The sequence below is a fragment of the Sarcophilus harrisii genome, chromosome 2 (genome assembly GCF_902635505.1).
Source record: "Sarcophilus harrisii chromosome 2, mSarHar1.11, whole genome shotgun sequence".
Classification (NCBI taxonomy): domain Eukaryota; kingdom Metazoa; phylum Chordata; class Mammalia; order Dasyuromorphia; family Dasyuridae; genus Sarcophilus; species Sarcophilus harrisii.
Genome location: NC_045427.1, coordinates 499,248,322 through 499,276,097, shown reverse-complemented (window position 1 = coordinate 499,276,097; position 27,776 = coordinate 499,248,322). Strand labels below are relative to the sequence as shown.

Below are 27,776 nucleotides of genomic sequence, written 5' to 3'. Positions count from 1 at the left end.
GGAAACAGATGATGCCATAGCACAAGAGAAAATTGGCAGGAATTACTTTCCTTTGTTGCTGCTGTCCATTGCCTAGTCTCTTTCCCCCTAATATCTTCATTACTGATTGCTGGTATAGATATGTTCTGCTTAGCAAATAAATCAGTGGATCTGGGGATCCTAAGTGTTGTCTGAAGACTGGGACCTTGGCACCAAGGGACGAGATACAGGTCTGAATCTGGAATGAGCTGAGGAAGGGTTGGGAATCATTATTTCAAAAAGTTAGAATTCTGAGATGCCCATCAACTGTCACCTAGCTGGAGATCTGAATCCTGGTGTTTGCTGGGACCATTTTACGTCACAGGTGATGGAAATTCAAAATAAAAATATTATGGCTCTAAAAGAGAGATGGATTGACAGATACTCAGTGATAGGAGCTGGTAATTGTGAACTTGGAAAGTTCTGGGACAAAGGATCTTACAGAAGACACAAAATAAAGGTGATCATCTTTGGGAGAAATGGTATCCAGAAGCTAAGATTGAAAGTCAAGAAGTCAAATAAACCAAAGAGTATCTGTGTGTGGATAAGATGACTTGAGAATGCTAAAATATTCTAGGATACAATCCAAAATAACTTTTAAATAAACATTAGTAGCATACAAAACAAACGGTATTTCTGAGCAACTATCACCCTGATTTACAGAGGACAGAGCTAGCAGAAAGGTAAAAGAAGCAAAGTTTATATTTGGTAGGTTTCAGGGCCCCTCCTCATCCCAGTTCTATGCCTTTTCTGTCCTGGTACTTCTTTCCATCCTACCATTCTTTTCTTTAATTCTTTTTAAAGATTGGACTCTCTAATACTTGATGCTGACACTCACTGAGCTTAGCCCACTGCAGTGAAGAATTCCAAAACTCCTATTATGTGTTGGGGTTACAGTCATATACCATCATCTTTGGCCAGCCATTATTTTTAAAAGGTTGCAGAGAAACTTACATCTAGATCTTTTTCCCTCTCAAGATATTCAACCAAGTCATATGGCATAGCTTCAAAATTCGGCAACTCTTCCCTCTGCCTTTTTAGTCTGTTTTCCCAGACTCCTACCAGATAATTACTTTTATCTTTTCAGCAATCTCCCTTCTTTCCCAAACTTTCTATCCAAACTTTTTAATAACCACTTTCTCTCTTCTTAAATTCTTCTTTCCTTCTCATCTTTCCCTTTCCTCACTTTTTTAAAAATCATTTTTCCATTCTTCCTACCTGTAACTTCATTTGTATTCTTCTGTTCCTAAGACTCCCTTTCCGATTCCCTGGAATTTCGATCTCTGGCTTCAAAGTGGTCCTATAGTCAGACTTCATCATTGATCCTGTTGGAGAGAGAATCATTGGTTTTGGTATAAGGGGTATGGATTCAAGCCATAGTTTTGATATTTACTACTCACATGAGCCTTAGCTGATCATTCAATCTTTCCAACCCTCAATGAAGGGACTTGGATTTATTGTAGACTGATTGGTTCATCCATCGAATATTATTGAGTGCTCACTAATACAAACAATATAAAATTTCTTATCCAGAAAGATGGATAGTGGGGAAGGGCTACCCTAAGCTATTCACACTTTAACTACTATCCATCTCTAGTATTTAATATAGGAAATATGCTTTCCTTCCTTTTCCTGGACTTTCTACCTTGTAGAAAGGTTCTAATTGGGTTTCCTAGGTATAGGCAACTTAAGGAAAGAGAAAAGAATCCAACCTAACCTGCCTAAGGAATTTTTGGTATCCTAAACTGAGTGTATCTCATGAAAATTAGGATAATTATTATCTCTATGGTTTATCGGCTGCCTTTTTCAAGTTCATTTCAGCAAAAGGTCAGATTGCAAAGAGATTTTGGTTTGGTCTAAGGAAGACCAATTAGGCTATTTAAGTCTATTTAAAGGGCGAATAGGGATGCTGCCAGAGGTAGTAGTTTTCCCTTCACTGGTAGTCTTTAGACAGTGACTGTATGATCATGTGGGGAGACTATTTTAGAAGAGCTTCTTTCTTTATATGTTAGAGGAGATGACTTTTGAGGGTTCCTCTAAATCAAGGATTTTGTGACTAGATTATTTTCATCCTCTAAATCCTATGAACTCTCAGTTAAATGAACATCTAGAAAAGAGAATAAGTAAAAATGTGACTGTTTTCAAAAGAACATCTGGGGAGGCCTTTAGTAAACAAAGAATTGTCAATACATTATTAACATGGTTCCTTATTTTGAATACAAATATTACTGATAAAGTTATTCACTTTTCAAGAGGCTAACATTTTTCCTCCTGAATATTGTTTTGCTTATCACTCTCCACTGAGAAAAGTAAAATACCATTCAGAGTGCTGCTTAACAAAGTAATTTTCATGTCCCTAAAGATGCCTCATTGTAATTGTTCTATCATTATTTATTCTATAGGAAGCAAACAATTGGTTTTCAGTTTTTGTGCTGTAGGCCAAAAAAAAAGAGAGAACTGAGACAAATTGTGTAAGTTCCACATATTCTGTCTCTAAGTAGTAATTCTATTTTAATCACCTTATTTCCTTACATCAAACATTCTGATCAGCCACAATATAATCTCTCAAAATATAGCATTAAAAAAACTACTATGTATGAAAGGGGTGAAGGCTTTTCCTTTCTTTATTTTGGGACTTCTTTATTCAGTACTAGGAAACTAGGGTAGCTGGACTGGACTGAGAATAACAGAAATTTAGCTTTCTCGTCTAACTTGCTCTTGTTTTGCCTTTTCTCTCTAGAAGGAAGGAGAGAAAAAGGAGAAAAAAATAGTGATGTCATTTTTATTGGTTCTTCAAGGGTCCTGGGAACAGAAAGAATCCACTTTGACTTGAATCACTAGCACTCAAATCCTCAGTCATCAACACTCCCCTTCTTCTACTCATGCCCGGCACTTCCTCCTTAATTTCTATTTGGTGTCCAAAAAGCCATATGTCTTTTCCAGTCAAAAAAATTAATTCTTGAGAAAACAAATGGTTAAGTGAGCAAATTACACTCAAAACAGTGGAAGGGTATGGTTGTAAAATGGGAGACCAAAGGAGAAGGGAACTAGGATGGTGATTGTTGACTAACTCATCACAATAGACAATTACATCTACAATTTGGATAGTATCCTGAGGCAATGCATTCTCAGCCTGGAGGCCCTCATGGAATATCCTTAAACTAAGGTGGGCCCCTGCTATTAGATGTTTTGTAAAGAAGATACTAAAAATGAACCATGAGCAGGAAAAAAGAAAAAAAAAAGAACCTTAGAACCCATATCAGGGCTGAAAGTCATCACTCAGAACTGGGAAATTTGTCCATCAGTCCAGCAACAATAATAGACTTTGAGACAAGCAAGTCAAAGCCCAGCTCAGAAAAAAATTGTGTCCATGTTTCTATAAATCTGAAAGCTCAGAGCTGTGGAAATCATAGCCAGTAGCAGGAAGTTGGATTTGCTCCCCATTAAAATAAACATTTATTATTTCAATTCACCTATAAACTTACATTGCTATACCAATATCATCTGACATTTAAGAAACTACATTTCTCCCAATCATTTGGTCCTGCTCAATCTGGCTTTTAATCCCATTATTTTGCTAGAACTACTTTAAGGTTACTGACAGTCTCTTTATTCCTCATTTCAAAGCTTTTATTGAGACTTCATCCTTCCAATTAGATACAGTGGATAGAGCCTTGGGCCTGGAGTCAGGGAGACTCGAGTTCAAATGAAGTCTATGACACTGACAGATCACTTAAACTGCTCCCCTCAGCTTCCTCATCTGTAAAATGGAGATAATAATAGCATCACCTCCCATGGTTATTGTGAAGATGAAATAAGATAACAATTGTGAAGCACTTAGTGGAGTGCCTAGTACACAATAAGTGCTATGTAAGTATTATTATTTCTGAGCTTTTTGCAATTCCTAATGTGGCGAACCACACTGTCCTCAGGCGTATTTTCTCTTCCCTGGGTTTTTCCTGTCTGACTGATCTCAGCCTTCTTTGTTGTTTTTTTATCTATTAAAAAAGGTTGAAGTCTCCCATTTCATCTTGGGCCATCTCCAATTGTCCTGATCTCTATCTGGCCGCCAGACCCAAATGGTTGTGGAGGAAAAGGGAGGCAGGTGCCCTTGCCCAGCCCTCCCTCACTAAAATCTAAATCATTTGCAAGACAGGATATCACCTTCCTTATATCACAGTCTTCTTTGAAAACAAAGACAAACAACAATGGATTTCAATCAAATACCTTGTCCCTCAAGACCCTGTGTTACAGGCTCTCTTGTCTCTCTAACATCTATCTTGGTCATCTTTCAATCAATTGCCATCTATCATCTATCAATTCCAGAGAACAGCAATTCTCTGTATACAGTTAACTCCCAAAGCTATTTATCTAGTCTAATTGCATGCACCCTGGATTGCAGGCACACATCCTCTCTAGACTACTAGCTATTCCCCACATTCAGTATAATGATTCAAGTGTATGCATTTGCACAAGCCATTCCCTAAATCCTGAGTGATTATACTCCTCAGAATATCAGCTAATCAATAAACATTTATTAAACACCACTATATGCCAGGCACTGTGCTAAGATAAAAGAGACTTTGCTTTCAAGGTGCTATCTTAATGGAGGAGACAAAATGCAAATAATTAAAGAAAGGCAAAAGACCATCCAACATGATACACTCACATCAAAACAGTGCTGTGCTCTTATGAGCAAAAACAGAATTGAAGTAGCTCAAAAGAAATGTGAAATGCGCAGATTTTGAGAACCCACCCCATATGTTCACATGAACTATTTGTGTTCAACCCGTGGCAAAGCATTCTGAGCTCTCATTGGTCTAATCAGCTACAGTCAGACACAATGTAAAATTGACTCAACATAGTGATGTCATTTTGGTCCTCTTCAAGAATGAGGGATAACATTCAACCAACAACCCATCAACAAAAAGGCTACATGCAGGATGAATTGGAAACAATCATCAGAGAGAGGGTACTCAAATGTACAAATGAATTAAGAAAAAAAATTATTAAGCAATTAAGTTTCAATTAAGATTTCATATAATAGCTCCTTCCTGATTGATTTCCAGTTATGACTACTCTTTCCCTCTTAAACATCATTCTAGCTCTTTGTCTTATCCGTTGTTTGGACTGATAACATTCCTTGCCTTGTGCTATAGTTATCTGTATTTATGTCTAAAATCCTGAAGGACAATAAAAATTATTTTCTTTTTGTCTGTATATCTTAATACTTCACACATAACAGGCACTTAATATTTTTGGTTCCTTTCCCCCCTTTTTTTTTTAAATAATAGCTTTTTATTTTTCAAATTATATACAAAGATAGTTTTCACACTCACCCTTACAAAACCTTGTGTTTTAAAATTTTCTCCTCTTTTTCCTCCAACCTTTCCTTAGATAGCAAGTAATCCAAAATAGATTAAATTTGTGCAATTTTTCTAAACATATTTCCACATTAATTATGCTGCATAAGAAAAATCAGACCAAAGGGGGAAAAAAAAAACTATGAGAAAACAAAGCAAGCCAACAAAAAAAGTGAAAATCGTATGCTTCAAAACACATTTAATCTCCATAGTTCTCTCTCTGGATTTGAATTGTTCTTTTCACCCCAAGTCTACTGGAAATTCCTTGAATCACCTCATTGTTGAAAATAGACAAGTAAATAACAGTTGCTTGTTACATAATCTTGGTTCTCTTGGTTCTTCCCTCTTATGCTTAACATCAGTTCATGTAAGTCTGTATAGTTTTTCTGAAATCAGCCTGCTCATCATTTCTTAAAGAATATTTAATACTCCATTACATTCACGATGGGCATCCACTCAGTTTGTAGTTCCTTGTCACTACAGAAAGGGCTGCAGATGTGGGTTCTTTTTTAAAAAATTATTTATTTGGGATATACAGACCCTTTGGAGACACTGATGAATCAAAGAGCATGCACAGTTTTATAGCCCTTTGGGAATAGTTTCAAATTGTTCTCCAGAATGATTGGATCAGTTCACAACTCTACCAACAATGTATTGGTGTTCCAGCTTTCTCACATCCTCTCCCAACATTTATCGTTATCTTTTCCTTATATCTGAGCCAATCTGAGAACTATGAAGTGGTACCTCAGGGTTGCCTTAATTTGCCTTTTATCAGTAATGATTTAGAGCATGTTTTCATATGATTAGAAATGGCTTTAATTTCTTCATCTTAAAATTATTCATATCCTTTGATATTTATCATTTGGGGAATGACTTGTATTCTTATAAATTTGAGTCAATTGTCTACATTTTAGAAATGAGGCCTTTTTTAGAAACATTGGATATAAATTTCCCCCCTAGTTTTCTGCTTCCCTTCTAACTTTGGCTGCATTTTAATTTACTATAAACAAAATTATTCACTTTGCATTTTATAATGTTCTCCAATTCTTCTTTGGCCATAAATTCCTTGCTTCTCCACAGATCTGAGAGGTAGACCATTCTCTGGTCTTCTAATTTGCTTATAGTATTGCCCTTTATGTATACATTATGAACCCATTTCGACCTTATCTTGGAATAAAATGTTAGGTGTTGGTCAGTGCCTAGTTTTTGTTGTACTATTGCCCAGTTTTCACAGCAATTTTTGTAAAATAATGAGTTCTTATCCCAGAAGCTGGAATCTTTGTGTTTTTCAAACACTAGATTACTATTATCATTCACTATTGAGGCACTTAATATTTAATGATTTGTTGCTGAAATGAAAATACTAATTAAAAAATTGTCTATATCTTATGCCTTGACTTCATTTCTCTTCAGTTATCTTGCAATCTGATTTATTTACCACTTTTTCAATGAGTGAAATTGCTCTTCAAAATTACAAATTACTTATGAATTACCAAATCCAAAAATATTTCATATTTTTCAGTTTCCTTGATAATTTTTATAGAATTTGACATTGTTAACCCAACTGATACCCCAAGAAATATCCTGCCTTCTATCTCCAGAAATATTACACTTTCCTGGCTTTCTTCTCATCTCACAAATTACCCCCTTTTTATCTCTCCAGATTCCACATTCTTTATCTGGCCCTTTAAAATGGTTGTTTCCTGAGATTCTTTTCTTGGTCTCTCCCTATACTATTTTCCTTGACTTGCTTTGACTTTACTTTCACTCCAGTGACTTCAGCTAATATATCTAGGCTGCTGTGATTATACCTTTTGAAATAAATATTCCTTTGCAAAAGCTAATCTGACTGTTAGTGGCTAAATGGAACTTGGGTCCGGGCAATACTCCCTACAATCAAAGGGAACATTATCAGTGAGGGACAGGCTAGTCAATGTTACACATTTACTCAGAAATGAATATGATGTAAAAACAAAGAGCCTCAATTTAAAAAATTATGGGAAAAGCAAGAGCTATGTAGAGGTTGATAAAGTTTGGTAATTATAATTTCCGGGATTTAATGGAACCTGGGAGAAAAGACAAAAACGAAGGCTGCTATCCTTAAGAAAACTGGGAGGCTCAGAAATTTTTGAAAAGGAATGGGAAGAAAGTGAGAAAAGGAAGAAGAAAGGAGAAAAAGGAGAAAGGAAAGGAAGAAAGAAAGGGAAAGTAGACAAAAGAAAAGGAAAGGAAAAGAAAAGAAGAAAAAAGAAAGAAAAAAGGGGAAAAAAGAAAAAGGAAGAAAAGAGGAAGAAAAGAGTGAGTTGAAGAAGAGTAGCTATGGCTTGCTCTATTGCTCTCCTTGTGTTGTCCAGCACGAAAACTGATATAATGAAAGATAAATGTGTCATGGTTACATACTACACTTGTCAGGCTAGTGAAAGCTGTAGCAGGGAAATGGAAATCCCTGCTTTCTTTTAGGACTCAGCTTACATGCTGTGTCCTTCAGAATGCCTTTCCTGAGGTCCCTAATTATCACTGCCTTTATTGTTTTCAATCATGTCCTTAACCACTTCTGTTTACACGTTGAATCTTCCCAATAGAATGTACAGTAGACTTTTTCATTATATTGCAGTGTCTCTAGTATTTCCACATAAAAGATGTTTAATAAAATGCTTATTGGATTGAACCTGAAGGCAGAGTCTAGATTCTAAGCAAAACAGATTTACATTAAGGATGTATAAGAGAAAGTATTTTCAGATCTCTTTCTAGCAAGTGTCTTCATATAACCCTGCATATCAATGCACATCTTAGTAAGAGCATTACCTAGGAGGATCCCAAACCCTTGTCTTTGGCCCTCTCATTTCAAGGAGAAAAAGAAGCTGAGTCATGGCTGACCTGTTCATATGAAACAGTAGCTTTCTCAGCCTGGTCTGCTGCCTGCTATGTTGTATTCCTCATTCTGGGGGTCTTCCTGGAATATATATAACACAGAGTGAAATAAATACATATAAGTCAAGTGCTCAAGTTTTATAAGCATGGAGATGAAAAAAAGTGAGGGAAAAGATGAGAGTGTTGACTTGGATTCATGGCTGGATAACCTTGAGTTTTTAACAACCATCATAGTCTCTTAGCCACATGCAATAAAGTCATTATAATCAACCCATGGCACTGCGATTTTGAAAGGACAAGAGGTAGGGAAGCCTCAGCAGACAAGCCAGGTTGGATCAGATCTCAGGTTTGAAAGGAAGAACTTTTAGGATAGAAAATTAGTCTCAAGAATACAAAAGAAATAAGCAATCTGGACTTTCAATTTTTTTTTTTCAGGGCCTTAGGAACAGAGAACCTTACACCATTTTGGACCATGAGCATTATAAGTCTCCAACATCAGCCTTGTCTCTTTCTTAAATCTGTATGAGATAGAACCTGAACCTCCCCTAATTTTATAAATAACATGCTAAGTCAACTCCCAGCTCCAAACTAACTCAGCTTAAGAGAATAGATGAAAATTAAATATATCTTCATGAGAGATAGAGCAGTGCTCAAAGTCAGGGTCATTGGTAGTCTGTCAGTAAAAGAGAATGGAGCTGCATTTTGACCTAAATCATCTTGGTAGAGCCATTGTTAAGATTATATTTTAATCATCTGCCAACTTGTCCCTAAATAATCACTGCTAATACCTATTGAGAGAACCAATTCATTTTGGATTCCAATTCTATTCCAATCAATATTAATCAGTTTGAGAGAATCATATCAAAGTTCTGTATAGATAAGACCCCAGTTGTGAGCTGCAAATCCTATATTCACTTGCCTAATTATAAAAGGTTAACTAAAAGCCATCCACCCTTGTTTTGCCTTGGGATGGTGACCAAGCCCAACTTGGCAGAGGTAACAAATACATGGGAAGTTCCCCAAAATATCTTTATAGCTCCAGACCAATCCTTTGTCCAATAGGAGTAGACGACCATGCTATGACCATTTAGGTCACTGACTGTGATAACTTGTACCATTTCCTCCTGTCCAAATTAAGGAGAAGCCTGTCCATCTTATGTGCAGATACTCCTTATTTCACCCAACTTGTGACTCTGCTGACATATTGCTTATTCACTGGAATTGTTCTATATTTGGTATAGCTGTTCTGGCATGATTGGACTTCTAGCCCTATAAAAACAGGGCCCTGGAAGGAGGTGGTGTTTTAGATCCTAAGGAAGATCTGAAGTCCACTACATTAGAGGAGACTATGGGTCTTTTAATAAAGTGCCACTGGCTCAGACCTCTGCCTCAATCTCTCTTATTGAAGGTGGGAAAATTTTAATTTCCCCCCCAACATCTAGCAAACTCCTATTACCTATTAGTCTCTTCCTCTCCATGATAATTGCTTTACTGCCTATGGGCATAACAAATCCCTTCCCAAACTCAAGTTCCCATTTTCTCTGATGCATTCACATCTTTCTAAGTCCCACTACCCTCACATTCCATTCTATTCCCTGCCCACCTCTCCCGCTTTGTCCTGTAGAATTCCTATTTCATAACTAACGAACTCCTCTTCATTTGGGACCTCTTCCTCACCTAGTTCTTTCTGACTCTTATCAAATGTCATCAGTTCCCTGACCATTCTGTATCATCTCTCATAAGTTCCTTATCACCCTGGTCATGGAGGGAGAGGGGAAGTTGAAGGATTGCTTGTTTCCCATTACCTTTCCATTAGCACTATCCACTCTCAAAGAGTTCAGCACACAGCTCACTTGAGTCCTTGCTAACTTTTGCTCGTATAATGGGATCCTTCAATATTCATATTTGTGCTGTTTCAAAGACTTGAATCTCTCAAATCCACAACTTTCTCACACTACACAACCTTTTCCACTTTTTCAGCCACTTTGATGTCTACCTTAGATCAGTGCTTCCTGAGCTTTTTCCACTTGTGGTCCCTTCTTGCCTGAGACCCCCACTTGTGTCTGAGCTGTGGTGTTTCTGGCAGCGTTTGTGCTTACATAGTGCACGTGATGTGTATTCAGAACAAAGGCTGAAATGAAGTTGCACCATACATCTTGAGCAAGCTGCCAGAAACACCTCAGATTCATTATGTGTTTGATTTTGAATTAATTTTTGGTGATTGTGTTTAGAAACCTTTACTGTTGCCAAGTTTTTCATGATCCCCACAGTCAGTTAAAGAAGCTTTGCTCTAGATCCTGCTGTCACAAGTGATTAGAATGTGAGACAAGTTTGAATGAAGAAGGAATAGGCTAATTGTGCTTTGGCTTTTTTCTCCTACAAGGCCTCAGAAATATAAAAGACTGCACCCAATTCCAGATCATCACCATACAGAATATTAATATGAGTCTTTCTTCTTGTTATTGCTATTGCTGAATTATTTCAGTCATGTCTAACCCTCTGTGAACCCATTTGGGATTTTCTTGGCAAAGATACTCCATATCCAGCACTCTGTGCACTACACCACCTAACTGTCCCTTCACTGCAGTAAGGTACCAGAAGTTAAAAAGTCAGGTTGTTTCCTGTTTTCCTATTTGTTTTGTGATTACATGTAATTCTATAAATATGTAAGTATGGTGTATGTGTGTGTGTGTGTATATGTATGTATATGTGTGTTTTCAGACTAACATTTTCAAGATATATTCCATGAAACAAAAGTATTCAGTCAAAAGGTATAGTAATTTTCTTATCTTTTACTGTGTTTTGCCACATTGCTCTCTCAAAACATTCAAATTTGCAATTCTACCCACAGTGAATTAGTGTACAGATTCCTCCATTATACTGCCATTAGTAAGTTTTGTTGTTACTTATTTTTGTACATTTGGTGAGTTTAAGGTGATACCTCAGATTTATTTTGATTTTTATTCTTTTGATTATTAGGGAGGTTGAGCATTTTTCAAGTAATCATCAATAATATTTTTTAAAAACCTATTCAAATTATTTGACCATTTATTGTGGACTATGAATGACCAACATAGCTTTTTAAATAATTCCTTAAATAGTTTAGATGTCAAGTTTTAATCTATCATATGTTCTCCTTTGATTTGTAATTGAGATCCTCTTTTCTCCTCTAGGAACAAGAGTCAATCCAAGAGGACAAATAGATCAGGATTGCTTATTATACCCATGTCAGGTCCATGATAAGAATGGCAGTGAAATAGGAAACTAAGCTGAATTTCAGCCAACTAGGGTTTATCTAAAGGAGCAAAAAGGGGAAAACTACCATTGGATCTGCCCCTTGAACAGGATCATCATCACAGATAAGCAAATCAGTGCCTAGCTTGCTGTGGAAGTTTGTGAGGAAGTCAAAGAAGATAAACTAACAGCTCTTTAGACCCTCTCAGAAGAATAATAACAATGTTTATATAGCATTTTAAAGTATTATCTTCTTTGATACTTACAACAATCCTTTGAGGTAAGTGATATTTTTATTCCTATTTTATAGAGGAGAAAACTGAGGCTGACAAATTGATTTGCCTAGGATCCCATAGACATTGCCTGAGGCAAGATTTGAATACAATCCTTAGGGCTTCCAGGGCCAGCACTACATTAACATCTAATTCCACAGAGAGCACAGCATTGAACTGCTTGTTGACAACCCATAGTAGGGTCTACGGCATCTGCCATGTTTTAGTTCTGTTGGGAGTCACATCCAAGCAGCCTTGTGTCTCCTGGATCCTTTAATGGGCAGATGTAGTTGTAATAATCCTATGGTGTCACAGTATTGAAAGGATTAAAGGCATTAGAAGCTCAGCCAGGCAGAGTAGCATTGAGCCTCTTACACAACAGTCCTGGTCCCTGGTTTCCTCCCTTCCCTAACACTATAAGCTACCCCAGAAATCACATAACTGTTACATCATTGCAAACCCTCATGGCTACTGAGCTCCCAGGAGTCTCAGGATGTGAAATCAGTCTTAAAATGTAGGGAACAATGCTGTATAGTTGCATTTTCTCTCTTTTTAAGGGTTTCTTGAAAAGAGATTTCTTCCCAGCCTCAAATAAAATCCAGAAAACTCATTCCTAGATTTGCCCCAATCCTAATTTTTTATGAAGCAGAATTTCTCCTTAGCCCTGATCTCTTCTAGAGGCAATTCAAAGAAAGGCAAATTTGTCAGGGTTGCATGATATACCCATGTGAGGACCATGAGAAATGCCATAGGGATGTGGGAGACTGAAACTACATTTCTGCCCAAATTAGGAGAAGTGGGCAACATAGAACTTTCAGGAGAAAGCCCAATCAAGCCTATTCTCAGCAGCAGGGGCCCGACCAAGTACAGGGATGACTTGTCCTGGGAAGCCACAGCAAAAGCAACGGCAAAAGGGAGAGGAGTCTGAAGTTCTTTCATGGAATGAGCTGTGAAACTCTGAAGTAGCCATGTCCCTTCTCTGGGTATCAGTTTCATTTTCTGCAGATTTGGCCTGGAGCTCGGTTAAGGCTTTTGTGGCTCTCAAAACCCACAAGTCTATTCTTTTGAAGATCCAAACACCTAAGTCCAATGTCAGCACACTGTCTTTTTGAAGCACAGAATAAGAATGAGAGTGTTCCTCAAAAATTTCCTGTTCCTGGGCACCCCATGCTGGACCATGTGTTAACTCTCTTAAGCACTGTTCTAGCTCCCTGAGAATGGCAGAACATTTGGTCATCTTGTATTATACTGCTCACAGCAAACATTTGCAGAATGATCACCTTGAAAACAATCGAAGCTTACGTTCCAGTATCTGTTACTGGAAATGTGGATGTAAAAAAATTCTATAAATTAAATCAATGAGGTTTGGCGCAGGGCAGAAAGTTGTGGGAACCTCTTCCTGTCAGTGCAGAAGTTCTTCATGAAGGAATTCACCAACCCAAAAAGTTAGACTAGCAAAAAGTTTATTGTTGGCCCTGAGAAGTCAGCCTTTGCTAGGAAGACTGACTTCCTCAGTGGCAAGGTCCCAACAGAGAGAAAGTTCCTAGCAGAGAATCTTGGCAGAGAGAGATAAACAAGGGGTGTAGAGAAATTCTGGCAGAGAGATAAAGAGGGGTGGTAACACTGAGAAGAGGGAGTCTCTTCTCAGCTGCCAAGGAGAGGTCCCTTGGCCTGGCCTGATTCCTGCTTTTGTCCCTCTTCAAGGTACTGTTAGGGAAATGGAGACTGACATTGAGAAGAGAATGCCTTCTTAGCAGGCAGGGTCCTGGAAGCAAAGCAATCTGCTTTGGACCTTCTGCCAGGTCCTGACAGTAGGTGAGAGAGATAAAGAGGGGTTAACGCTGAAAAGAAAATGTCTTTTCATTGAAATAGAAGTTTCAATTGAATGAAATTATTGCCTCCAGACCTAGATTTCCAGTAGAATGGGATAGTTTATTGGGAGTGGTTCTGAGCTAATTTTCAGCTCAATAGAGATCTAGATCTAGATCAGTAAAAATGTAGGTCTCCAGCTAAATGAGACCACTTAAGTTCTAGCTAAGTAGGAGTAGTCCTGGAGTGGGTCTATCACTGAGGCAAGAGTTCAAGTAGAATTTCTCAAGAGTTCCCCCCAAAGTCAGAATAGTATCAGGGTTCCCCCATCAAAATAAATATGTTCTTTAATACTCAGTGAATTCATTCTAAAGATAGGGATTGGGGAAGATGTTAGAAAAAAACCATAGCGACATAATTATTCATCACAGTTTTCATTTGCATTGTTCCTATTTATTTGAAAACTTTTTTTCCATAGTCATTGATGAGTTACATTTCTTTTAAAAAACAGAGCTATACTTTGAGCATGAAGTATTAAAGAATGGTTCTTATTCTTAAAAATTTGTGTCAATTCCATATATGTATTGATTATTAGACCTTTATATTTCATTGAAAGAGCTTTTTTTCCATTTTATGGTTTCTCTTCTTGCAGTTAACATTGTTTTTGTTTATGCCAATGCTTGTCAATTTTACATAATCAAGATTATCTAGTTTATCTTCTGATAACTTCTTTCTTCTTGGTGTGGTTATAATTTATCCCACAACCATTGCTCTTAAGGTTCCATTTGTCTTTCAATTAAAAAACATTATCTTTTATATAATACTCACTTAGTCATTCAGAACTTAATGTGATGTGAATTATAGAATGTGGTTGTAAACTTTTCTTTCAAACTATTTTAGTTTTCACAGAAAACTTTTAAATTTTGAGTCCTCCAAATTTCATTTATACATTCCAGATTTTTCAATTAAAAAAAAAAAACTCTTATGTTTATAGTCAGCTAGGTAGCACACTGGATATAGTGCTGGACTTGGAGTCAGAAAAACTCATCTTCCTGAGTTCAACCTCAGGAAGTTTAGCCTCAGACATTTATTAGATGTGTGCTTCCGGGCAAGTCATTTACCCCTGTTTGCCTCAGTTCTTCAACTGTAAGTGAGCTGGACAAGGAAATCATAAACCACTACAGTATCTTTGTCAAGAAAACTTCAAATAGCGTCAACTAAAAATTGAACATGACTGAAATGACTGAACAATGAACATAAAATCATTTCAATAATTATTGTTTTGACATAATTTAGAATTTGATAATTCTAGGTCCGCTTAAATTCCAATTATTTCTATGTATACTCTTACCTTTCATTTCATAAAAATTAATTCTGTTCTCTTCCTATTCCTATAAAGTAGTGATTCCCATTAAGCGGTATATAAACCCTTTGGGACTGTTATGCGGATCAAGTAGATTACACAGAAAAGTATTCAAAACTTTAAAAGTGTTATAGAAAAGTCAGCTACAATGATAATGACTTCTATTTATATAATTATCAAACTGTGTCCTTTGAACACTACTGGTTATTGAATCTTAATCTTGTATATTTATGTCAGTTCCATTCCATTCTGGAATATCCCTTTGTGCTAAAAAACAAACAAACAAACAAACAAAAATCTCATAATTCCAATATCTTAGAAATTATATTTTTAACAGAGATATTTTAAGGAAATATTTCCCCATTTGATTAAAATAGTTTAGCTCTTCTTGCCTTTTTATTTTTTTTTAACAGCATATTCTCTAGCTTCCTCTTTGATTTGCAATTATGTTCATAAGTTGGGTTGGGTTTCCAGAGGTCAATTGCTACTTGAAAATTCTAAGATAGTCTATAAGTCCTTACTCCAAAAACTAAGTACATGCTATGCTCCAGATACACTACTTAGTGCTGAAAATACAAGAACAAAAGGCAAAACAATCCATGAGCTTTCTCTATGGGCTTTCCATTATAGTTAGCTAATAAACACAATTAGCCCAAAGCAAAGACATTTACAGAGATGGCATAGCAAAAAAACTATTGCTAAAATATATATATCCCTCACAAATCTGAGATGCCCTTTGGATTAATGTTTATGGGAAAAAATGGGCACCAAGTACAATGGAAGTGAGTGTAGAATGTGTAGAAAGCACATGCCCAAGGAAATTCATGCCTCTGGTACTGAACAGCTTCCATATTTTTCCTATCCTTATGGAGTCTTCATGCTGTTCCTCCATAGATGTCAGTATTCAGGCTTCCTCTGCAATTTAAAGAAGTAAAACAATAAGTAAAATGGATCCTGGACATAGATATATCTTTAAATGCCTTTCATCATATTCCCCTTATTATAATTATTTCCTGAGCTCTGTTCGAGAGACCAACTTCACAATATGTATGTAAAGTCTTTTTTAATTTCACACAAGTCAAATTTACTTTTACCTTTTGTGATCTATATTATGTGTTTAATTATGAATAGTACCAGAAATCAAGGATATTGAGGATTTCTCATATATATATATATATATATATATATATATATATATATATATATATTTTTTTTTTTTTTTTTTAAATAATGATCTGACTAGGGATTTTTGAAGCAGAGCCATGATAGAACAGTAAAAACTTAGCTGAATTCTTCCAACATTTTCTGCCTAAACTACTTTAAAATAATGACCCAAATCAAATTCTGTAACAACAGAATCAACAAAAGGTATGAATGAGACATTCTTCTAGCTCAAGACAACTTAGAAGACAAGACAACTTAAGAGAAATTTGTAACACGGAGATGGAGAATGGTCCAGAGCCCATGTGAATAAAACACCAGTGGTATTTCCACTTCCCACCAGTGGTGGCAAGAGAAGCAGTATAAGTATCAGAAGCTTTCAAACCAGAGATGGCAATCTAGAAACTGGTCAGAAAAAGATTACAAGGGATTGAGGATGTCTATGTTAATATTAGATATAGAATCAGATGCAATTTGGCAACTCAATTATATCCTCCTCTGACACATAAGGGAAGAAAAGAATACTTTTGGTTAAAAGGGAGCAGAAGCCTGGAGAGATAATTTTGGTTTTGGTGTTAAGGAATCAGGACTCTAAGAAGAAATACTGATTGCAATTCAAGAGGCCAAGGGCTTTTCCTTGATAAGGACCAAAGTGCAGACCAAGAGAACAAATAACCACTCTTTTCCCTGTATCATATAACCCTGGAAGCACCAAAAATTTTCAAGTCTCTAGAACTAATTCTGAAAACAATGTGAAAAAGCCTACATCTTGAGACTGTCCCTCTCACTATATTAGGGACAGTACCATATTAACATAAAGTTCAAAATCTAATAGGGTAGAAAATAAGTAAATACAAAAAAGTAACCTGACTACAAATAGTTCAATGATAATAATAGGAAAGCTAAAGGAACAAATTCAGAAGAGAAAATCAAAACAGCAAAGAGCAAAACCTCAAAACACTGAATTGGACTCAAATCCAATAAAAATTGCTGAAGAGATAAAAATTGATTTTCAAAATTGAGTGGTAGAGAAAAGTGGTTAAAAAAACGAAAAGATAATTTTTGTCACTCACCAACAGCATGATGAAAGAGGCACAAAAAACATTGAAAACACCATAAAAATAGAATTGGCCAAATTGGGAAAGAAGTACAAAGGTTTACTTAAAGAAAGCAATTACTTACAAATTATAATCAGGCAACTGATATCTAATGACTCCATGACATATCACAAAACAACAAAAACAAAATTCAAAGTATGAAAAAATAGAAGAAACTGTGAAATCATTACGAAAACAACTGAATTGGAAAATAGATTTGAATAGAAATAATTAGAAGTATTGAATTTTCTGAAAGCCATAATCAGAGACTAAAGACATTCAAGATATCAAGGAAAAAGTGCCCTTTCATTCTAAAAAACAGAGGATAAAATAGAAATTAAAAGAATACCAATCATCACCTGAAAGCGATCCCAAAATGAAAGCTTAACAGAAATATTACAACCAAATTCACAACTTCTATGTCAAAACAAAAATACTTTAAATAGCCATAAAGAAACCAGTCAAATATCAGATAATAGAAGACAGTGCTCAGAAGGAAAAAAAGACTTTAGAGGAAAGATATGATAAAAAAAGATAAACAAGAAAATAGAATGGAAAGAAATGCATGGTAATCATAACGGTGATTGGGAATAAGAAGAGCTTACCTATAAAATGGAAGTGGTTAGCTGTTATGGACTAGAACTTGAAACAAGGTGTTGACTCACTGGAATTGATGGAAGCAATGCTTGTGTGCTTGGATTTGCACCTTTGAGAGTTCACACATTAGCTCACACACATTAGTTCACGAGTTTGGGAGATTCACAAGTCAGAATTCAATTTGAGATTCACATCTCCCATAATCCCACTCTCGGAGGAGGAGTCAACTTTTGAGTTTACAACTCTAAAAGAGCATAAAAAGGAGCTGAGTAAGTGGAGTCAGTTCGGAAGACTGACACAGAGTTCAGTTCGGGAGATTGACAAATTAGAGATTGCAGTCAGGCAGAACAAAGGATTCAGAGGAGTAGAACCAAGATTCAGAGGGAGCTGGAGGCAACAAAGGACAAGCTGCAAGAACTCTTGGAACCAAGGAAGGAGATAAGCCTCTAAGAAAACTAACCAGGCTATTTTGGAAGAGACAATAAAAGACTGTACTTAAATCCCTGGCTGCCTTTGAGGTGATTATTACTTGGAACTGAAATGAAGGCTGCCTCCAGAAAACCTCCCCAAGAAACCTGCTCCCAGAGAACCATCATATATTTTAGAAAAAGAAAAGAACACCACAGTTAGCAGTATGATATAGAAATTAAAATCCAATAATGTTGGAATCCTTACAAAGTGTAAACTCATTAGAGTTGATAGAGACAATAATTATCTAAGTGGAACTGATAGAAACAATGCTTGTGTTCACACCTTTAGAGAGCTCATATAAGCAAGAAGCTCTCAGGGCCAAAGGGCACTCTGGGACACACACAGAGGCACTCTGGGAGAACCAGAAGCCCTTTTTCAGAGGCAAGACAGATTCATTCCAACTTTCACCTTGGTGCTGCCTGGAGACATTCGGAGTTGAGCTAGAGACAAAAGACTAGAAACGAGAGCTCTCGGAACCAAGGAAAGCTGAGGCCTCTAAGAAAGCTACCCGGACCCAAGGAAGGAGAAAATAAACATTTGGATTTTATCAGCTGGCAGTATTTGGAGTGATTATTACTTGGGACTGAAACTAAGGCCACCTCCAGAAAACCTCCCCAAGAAACCTGCTCCCAGAAAACCATCATATATTTTAAAGAAGAGAACACCACACAATAATATATCATTTGCAAAAAATAAACCTAGTGACTAGCAAGAAAATTATATATTGCTAAAATGAAGCACAGAAAATGAAAAATCAATACTAAACACATATGCACCAAATGGTATAATATCCAAATTCTTAAAAGAAAAGTTAAAATGAATTACATGAGAAAATAGTAAAACTATACTAGTGGGGACCTCAACTTTCTCTTTCCAGAGCTAGATAAATCTAACCATAAATAAGGAAAAAGTCAAGGAGATGAACAGAATTTTAGAAAAGTTAGATATGATAAACCCTGGGGAAAATGAATAGAAAAAAGTATATCTTTTTCTCAACTGTACTTGGCACCTTCATAAAAATCAACCATCTTGCAGGGCATAAAAACCTCACAATCAAATGCCAAAAAGTAGAAATATCAAATGCACTCCTTTAAGACCATAATGCAACAAAAATTACCTTTTAAAAGTCAAATTTTCTATTCAGCTCTGGTCTTAACATCAAGAATCCTTGAAAGTTCTCTATTTTACTAAATATCTATTTTTTTTCCCCTGAAAGATTATACTTAATTTTGGTTGGTAGGTGATTTTTGGTTGTAATTCTAGCTCCTTTGCCCTCTGGAATATCATAATACAAGCCTTCCTATCATTTAATAAAGAAACTACCAAAGCTTATGCCACTTGACTGACTTTGATATTTGAATTTGTTTTCTCTTTGGCTGCTTGTAATATTTTCTCAACCACAAAGCTCTGGAATTTGACTAAAATATTACAGGGAGTTTTCATTTTGGGATATCAACAATATTGTAGGATGATCAATTGTGAATGATTTAGCTATTCTCAGCATCATAAAAATCCATGACAATTTTGAAGGATTTGTGATGAAAAATGCTATTCACCTCCATAGAAAGAATAGTGGTATTGTGAAAGGGTTGGAATCAAGATGAAAAGGCATAGACTAGCCTTAGCTTTCCCCCAAACTCCTCCAAAAATCTTAAATAATGCCTCAAAACAAATTCTAAAACAGTAGAACCCACAAAATGATGGGGTAAAAGAACTTAGGAAAACAGGAAAAGCCTGTGGCATTGGTGTTAAGAGTGAAGTGTAGTTCAGCACAGGATGCGCCTTAGCAAACCTGCTGTAAGCTTTGGGGGGACTGAATTAGTGGCAACATTGGCAATTTCAAAATTTCTCAGCTCACAAACATTAAGAGGATCAGACAACTGGTCATAAGTTTATAGGGTTTCCATTGGGACAGTTGGGGCAGAACTCTGTTGCATTGCCTATATTTGGATTTGGGTAACAGTATTGGGCCACAGTCCTGAGGTTAGGCAGACCACTAATACATTAGAACTATTGGTCACGGGGGATGTGGGATCCTTGCCAAAATTCCAAGGCAAAAAGAGTGCTTATGGTTTCTAACAGACCAGATCATAGTACATGAGAGTAGGAAACATACCTATCTTTAGATCAAAAACTACAGGTTCCCAGAATTATCTTTGAAACAACTACAAAACAACAACAACTGAAGCTTAAAACAGTGATCCTTCCACTCTAAAAGCAGACCCTTACCTTATGATGGAGTTAAAAGTCAAGAAATAGCCTGGGAAAATAAGCAAATAGCAAAAGATGTTCCTGACTATAGAAAGCTGCTATGGTGACAGAGAATATCAAAAGAAAAACTCAGAAAAAGACAACAAAGTCAAAACTGCTATATCCAAAGCCACAAAGAAAAATATGAATTGGTCTTGGGCCATGGAAGAGCTCAAAAAGGATTTTAAAAGTCAAGAGAGGTAAAGGAAAAATTGGGAAGAGAAATTAGTGATGCAAGAAAATCATCAAAAAAGAGTTAACAGCTTGGAAAAGGCACAATAAAAAATAAGAAAATTATACCTTAAAAAATTGATTAGGTCAAATGATAAAAGAGGCCCAAAAATCCAATAAGGAGAATAATGTCTTGAAAAGCAGAATTGGCCAACTACAAAAATTCACTGAAGTTAGAATGCACAAGAAAAATCAGATCAAAAATGAAAAAAATGAGAAAGAAAACAAAAAGCAAGTAAACAATAAAAAAGGTGAAAATACTGTGTTGTGATCTATATTCAGTCCCCATAGTCCTCTTTCTGGATGCTATAGCTCTATTACAAGTTTATTGGAACTGCCCTGAATCTCTTCATTGTTGAAAAGAGCCACATCCATCATAATTGATCATTGCATAATCTTCTTGTTGCTATGTACAATATTCACTTGATTTTACTCACTTAATTTAGCATCAGTTCATGTAAGTCTTTCCATGCCTTTCTGAAATCATTATTGTTTCTTACAGAATAATATTCTATAACATTCTTATACCATAACTTATTCAGCCATTTCCCAACTGATGGGCATCCATTCAGTTTCCAGCTAGAATGATTAATATTTAGAAAAAATATAAACTGCCCAAATTAACAGAAAGGGAAATAGAATAATTAAATAACTTCATCTTAGAAAAAGAAATACAATAATGTTCAATGAGCTGTCTTAAAAAAAATACCCAGGATCATATGGATTTACAAATGAATTCTACCAAAAATTTAAGGAACAATTCCAATATTATATAACTATTTTAAAATATTCTACCAAATTTCTCTTGTGACACAAACATGGTTTTGATATTAAACCAGAAGAACAAAAACTATAGATCTTTTTTTAATGAATATATTACATGTAAAATAAAAAATTTTAAATAAAATAATAGAAAAGAGACAATATGAATGTATCATGGATTATATCTATTATATATATATATATATATATATATATGTATTATATATCACTATAACCGAGTGGAATTTATACCAAGAATGAAGGGATGGTTTAATATTAAGAAAACTATCTGCTTAATTGGCCCTATCAATAACAAAACAACAAAAATCATGATGATTATAACAGATGTGAAATTTTTTTTGACAAACTATAAAACCCATTACTATTAAAAACAATAGAAAGCATAGGAATAGTGGAGCCTTTCTTAAACTGATATGTAGTATCTATACCAAGAGCAAACATTATCTCTAATAGGAATAAGCTTAAAGCCTTCTCAGTAAGATCGGAGTGAAGCCGGGATGTCCATTATTATCACTATTGTGGTAGATATGTGGTAGATAACACCAATATTGTGTTAGAAATGCTAGCTATAGCAATAAAAAAAGAAAAAAATAAATTGAAGGAATAAAAATGGGAAAGAAAATAACTTTTTGCAAATAATATGATGGTATACTTAAAGAACCTTAAAACAATCAACTAAAAACGATTCAGCAACAACTTAAGCAAAGGATATAAAATAAATCCACATAAATCAACAACAGTTTTATATATTACCAATAAAACACGGTAGGAATAGTTAAAAAGCAAAATTCCATTTAAAATAACTGTTGACAATAAAAAATTTGAGCATTTACCTGAAAAGACAAAGCCCAGGGATTATATGAACAAAATTACAAAACACCCTTTACACAAAGATCTAAACAACTAGAGAAATATTAATTGCTCAGGTTTAACTGATTTAATAAAAATGTCAAATTTAAATAAATTAATATACTTATTGTCTTACTAATCAAACTATCAAAGAATTGTTTTATAGTGTAAGAAAAAAAATACCAAATTTAGCTGGAAGAACAAAAGATCAAGAATATCAAAAGACTCAATAAAGAATGTGAAGGAATGCAGCTTATAATCTTAGATTTCTTTTCTTTTTAATTAAATTTTTATTTTCTCCAGTTACATGTTACAGCATTTTGGGGTTATACTTGTACATTCACTTTTTCAAAATCGTATTTCCTTATGAATCATGTTGGGTGAGAAAAATCAGAACAAAAGGGAAAAAGCACAAGAGGAGAAAAAAAAACAAGGAAAAAAAAGTGAACACAGTTTCTGTTGATTTACATCCAGTTTTCATAGTTCTTTTTCTGTATGCAGATAGCATTTTCCATCCAAAGTTTATTAGTATTGCCTTGGATTATTGAACTGCTGAAAAGAACCAAGTCTGTCATAATTGATCATCCCACAATCTTGCTATTACTGTGTACAATGTATTTTTGGTCCTGCTCATTTTACTCAGCATGATTAGTTTTACTTTTCAAGGTGTTATATTCTTCAGTGGATTTTTATTTTTTGCATTTGGACAATTTTGTTTTTTAATGAATTGTTTTCTTCAGTCAATTATTGTTCTTCCTTTTCCCAGCTATTGACTCTCTCATATTTTTTCTTTTCCCAATTTTTCTTCTATCTCTATTATCTGCCTTTTAAAATCCTTTATGAGCATATGAAAAGTCTCTTTGAACTTGAGACCAATTCATGTCACCCTTTGTGATTTCTCATGTGGGCATTTTGTCCTCTTCTGAGTTGGGTGTTTTGGTTTTCCTTGTAAATATAGCAACTTTCTATTGTTAAGGTTATAATCTGTTTCTTGTTCATTTTTTTCTTTCTTCTTTATTATTTTGTGATTTTTAAGATTGGGTTCTGCAACTCAGATTTAGGAGGTGCTAACCCAAGGTTCTTATACAGCTCTGAACCTTGGCTTTGAGCACTGGGGCTCCTAATGTCTTACTCACAGTACTATATCTGCTCTCTCCAAGCAACAATCTGGTTTCCTGGGGCTGGCAATTTGCCTTCTATGGTGAGACTGAAGGACCTCTGCTCCTGAACCAGGATCAAAGATTTCAGTTGCTGATCTGCTATGATTAATGACCTTCTCACTAGTTTTCCCAGATATCTTCTGAGCTGGGTTGAACACACTTTTTACCCCAGAAAAATTAACCTTTTAAGCCCTTCTAATATATCTTGAGCTATAGATGGTTTCATTCCATCAGAATCTGTTCAGAGCCTTATTTTTATGAGATTTTCAAGGGAAACTGGGAAATATTGAGTAGTTTCTGATGCCATTCTGCCATTTTGGATCCTCAGTCTCAAATTTCAAATTATATTACAAAGTGTTAATTGTCAATACAATTTGACACTGGTCAAGAAATAATGTGGAATACATTAGTTCCCAATACACATAACTTCAGACAAGGACAGCATGTCCATAGAAGAAATCACAAAGAGTGATATAAATTGGTCTCAAGCCCAAAGAGGATTCTTAGAAATGCTCATAAGAGCCTTTAAAAGGCAAATAAGAGAGGTAGAAAAAAATACGAAAAAAAATGAGAGGTATGCCTGAGAGTCAACAGGTTGGAAAAGGAAGGAAAAAATTGTCTGAAGAAAACAATAGAATAAATCAAATAGAAAAAGCTATACCAAAGATAACTGAAGAAAATCACACATTAAAAACTAGAACAGGGCAATGGAAACTAATGACTTTGTGAGACAGCAAGAATTAATCAAACAACTTTAAAAAATGAAAAAAATGGAAGAAAATGTGAAATACTTCATGGACAAAATAGCTGATCTGGAAAATAGATCCAGAAGAGACAATTTAAAAATTATTGGCCTACCTGAAGGCCATAACCAAAATAAGAGCCTGGTTAGCATTCTACATGAGGTCATTAAGGAAAACTGCCCCCAATATTCTAGAAACAGAGGGGGAAATACTCTTTGAAAGGAACCACTGATCACCTCTGGAAAGACATCCCACAAGGAAAAACCCTGAGTAACATTGTTGCAAAACTCCCAAATTATCATCTCAAGGAAAAAAGACAGCAAGGTGCCAGACAAAAACAATTAAAATATCAAGGAGCAACAGTCAGGATTACCCAGGATCTGGCAGCTTCTACAATAAAAGATCAGAGGTCCTAGAATATCATATTCTGGAAGGCAAAGGAAATATGTTTTCAACCAAGAATTAACTATCAAGTGAGACTCAGCTTCACCTTTCAGGGAAGGAGATGGAGCTTTAATGAAGTAAGAGACTTCAATCATTTCTACTGAAAAAAACAGAACTGGAACAGCTAGATGGCATAGTGGATAGAGCACCAGCCCTGAAATCAGAAGGACCTGAGTTCAAATCTGGTCTTAGACACTTAACACTTCCTAACTGTGTGACCCTGGGCAAGTCACTTAACCCCAATTGCCTCAGCAAAAAATAAATAAATAAATAGAACTAACAGAAAATTTAATCTACAAACATAGCATGCAAGAGAATCATAAAAAGGTAAACAGGAGGAAATATATATATTGGGCATAGAAGTTTAACTATAAAGAAGTAGGAAAAGAAATAGGGAAAGAAAACGGAGGGACAGAATAGAAGGGAGGGCAAAAACATTAGGGGGAAAGGTAAGAAAAGGGAAGAAGGATTGATGGAAAATTAGATAGTAAGTGGAATGGGTTAACAAAACGTTACTAAGAAAAGGGGGGAGGATTGATAGGAGATAAGATAGTAGATAGGTTGGGGTAAAAAAAAAAAAACACCACTGAGGACAGGATAGAAAGAAAGGACAAAAGTATATACAGCAGAGAGGCAGCTAGGTGGCATAGTGGATAGAGCACCAGCCCTGAAGTCAGGAGGATTTGAGGTCAAATCTGGTCTGAGACACTATATACATCCTAGCTGTGTGACCCTGGGCAAGCCACTTAACCCCAATTGTCTCAGGAAAAAAAAAAGTGGAGAAAATAGAATGAAGGGAAATACAGAGATAATCATAATTGTGAATGTGAATGTGATGAACTCTCCCATAAAATGGAAGTGAATAGCAGAATGGATTAAAAAACAGACTCCTACAATATGTTATTTACAAGAAACACATTTGACATAGAGAGACATACAGAATAAATATAAAAGACTGGAATAGAATTTATTATGCTTCTGCTAAAGTAAAAAAAAAAAAAAATCAGGGGTAGTAATTCTAATCTCAGATAAAACAAGAGTAAAAATAGATTTTATTAATAAACATAAGGAGGAAAAGTACATTTTGAAAAAGGGTACTATAAATAATGAAGTAGTAACAATAATAAATGTGTATGCACCAAGTGGTAGAGCAGGCAAATTCATAGAGAAGATTTTAAGCCAGTTACAGGAAGAAATAGACAGCAAAACTACTCTTCCCCTTTCAGAATCAGACAAATCTAACCACAAAATGAAAAAGGAAGGATCCTGGAAAATCTGGATATGATGGCCCTCTAGAGAAAATTGAAATCTGAAAATAGAAAGGAATATACCTTTTTCTTGGCAGTACATAACACCTACATAAAAACTGACCATGTATTAAGGCAGAAAAACCTCATAATCAAATGTAAAAAGGCAGAAATAGTAATGCTTCCTTTTCAGACTGCAATGCAATAATATTAATATTCAATGAAGAGCCAGGATTGACTAAAAATCAATTGGAAATTAAATCATCTAATTCTAAAGAATGAGTGGGTCAAACAATAAATCACAGAAACAATTCATAATTTCATCCAAAAAAACGACAATAATGAGACAACATACCAAAACCTATAGGATGCAGTCAAAGCAGTTCTTAGGGGAAATTTTATTTCTCTCTAAATAGCTATATAAATAAAATAGAGAAAGAGATCAATGAATTAGGCATGCAATTAAAAAAGCTAGAAAAAGAACAAATTAAAAACAATTAAATACCAATTAGCAATTTTGAAACTCAGAGGAGAGATGAATAAAATAGAAGCTAAGAAAACCATTTAACAAACAAACAAAAATAAGAACTGGTTTTATGAAAACAACAAAATAGATAAATCTTTGGTTGATTTCATCAGAAAAAGGAAAGAAAAAAACCAAATCACTAGCATCAAAAATGAAAGGGGTGAACTCACAACCAATGAAAAAGAAATTAAAGCAATAATTAGGAGCTATTTTGTCCAACTATAATGGCAGCAAGTCTGACAATCTAACTGGAATGGATGAATGTTTACAAAAATATAAATTGCCTGGGTTAACAGAAGAGAAAATTAAATATTTAAACTGTCCCATTTTAGAGAAAGAAATTGAAAAAGTCATTAAAGAACTCCCTAAGAAAAAATCTCCAGGGCCAGATGGATTCACAAGTGAATTCTACCAAACATCAAACATCAAACATTTCCAGAGGAAAGGTCAGCCTGAGAATCATTCTGCATTCCTAATTATTCTTGCCAGATTTTAAGGGAATGAGATGTATAGTAAAGGGTAGTTATCTGAGAGTTATCTAAGTAGTTCTCCTACTTTGGAAGGAATAGATGGAGATAAAGATAAGGAGTCTCTATCCTTCATTCTCATTGGATTCTTTAATCCAGGGAGTGCCCCTTCAGTCTTTTTTAAAGATAACCTGCCACCTTGTTTGGGACCATCATCATGCTAATCTTTCAGCTTGCACCACTTTTCTTGCCTAATCACCCAAACTACTTTTTGAAACATGTCTTTTTTTTTTTTTTTTTTCAGAGCTGTCACAGGAGTCTTTTAGCATTCCTGTATTTCTGTCAAAGGATAAAGTTGGGGACCACATCAATATTACTTCATGGCATCTATGGTCTAAGAGTCACAACCAGCTGACCTTCCATGAAACAGTTTCAGAAAGAAGACCCTGCTATTGATCACTACTACTTCCTGCCTTTCTACCATTAAAGTCACTTCTTATATGAGCTCAATCCTTTACTCTCTAGGGTTTCTTTTCTATTTGCAAAATACTGCTACTCCTTTCCCTTCTGATCCCCCTGGCCATGCAGAAAAGAAAACTGTCCAGACTAACAATTCCCTATTACATTGGTTGTTAAGATCCTAAGGGATTTGAGGGATAAAAACCCTCAATCACTGAACATTCTTAGAATTTAAATCTTTCTGGTATCTGGCCTAGGCATCTTGGATCCCCTTTGTAAGAGTTTTCTCTTTAAAAGACCATTCTGGTGATGGTGCTCTTTACCTCACTCCTGGGATCAATTTGTAAAACAACATGAAGAA

The 27,776-nt window shown here is 35.4% G+C and overlaps 1 long non-coding RNA gene across 2 annotated transcripts; it reads left to right on the top strand.

The window, feature by feature from the left end:
* The first annotated feature begins 237 nt into the window (after positions 1-237).
* Positions 238-27,485, top strand: LOC116421827. 2 transcript variants are annotated; one of them, XR_004232374.1, is made up of 3 exons: positions 238-343; positions 11,426-11,766; positions 27,261-27,485. It is a non-coding gene; the product is annotated as an uncharacterized LOC116421827 (long non-coding RNA). The 2 variants fall into 2 exon arrangements; XR_004232375.1 differs by having other exon boundaries at positions 242-478.
* The last annotated feature ends 291 nt before the right edge of the window (positions 27,486-27,776 follow it).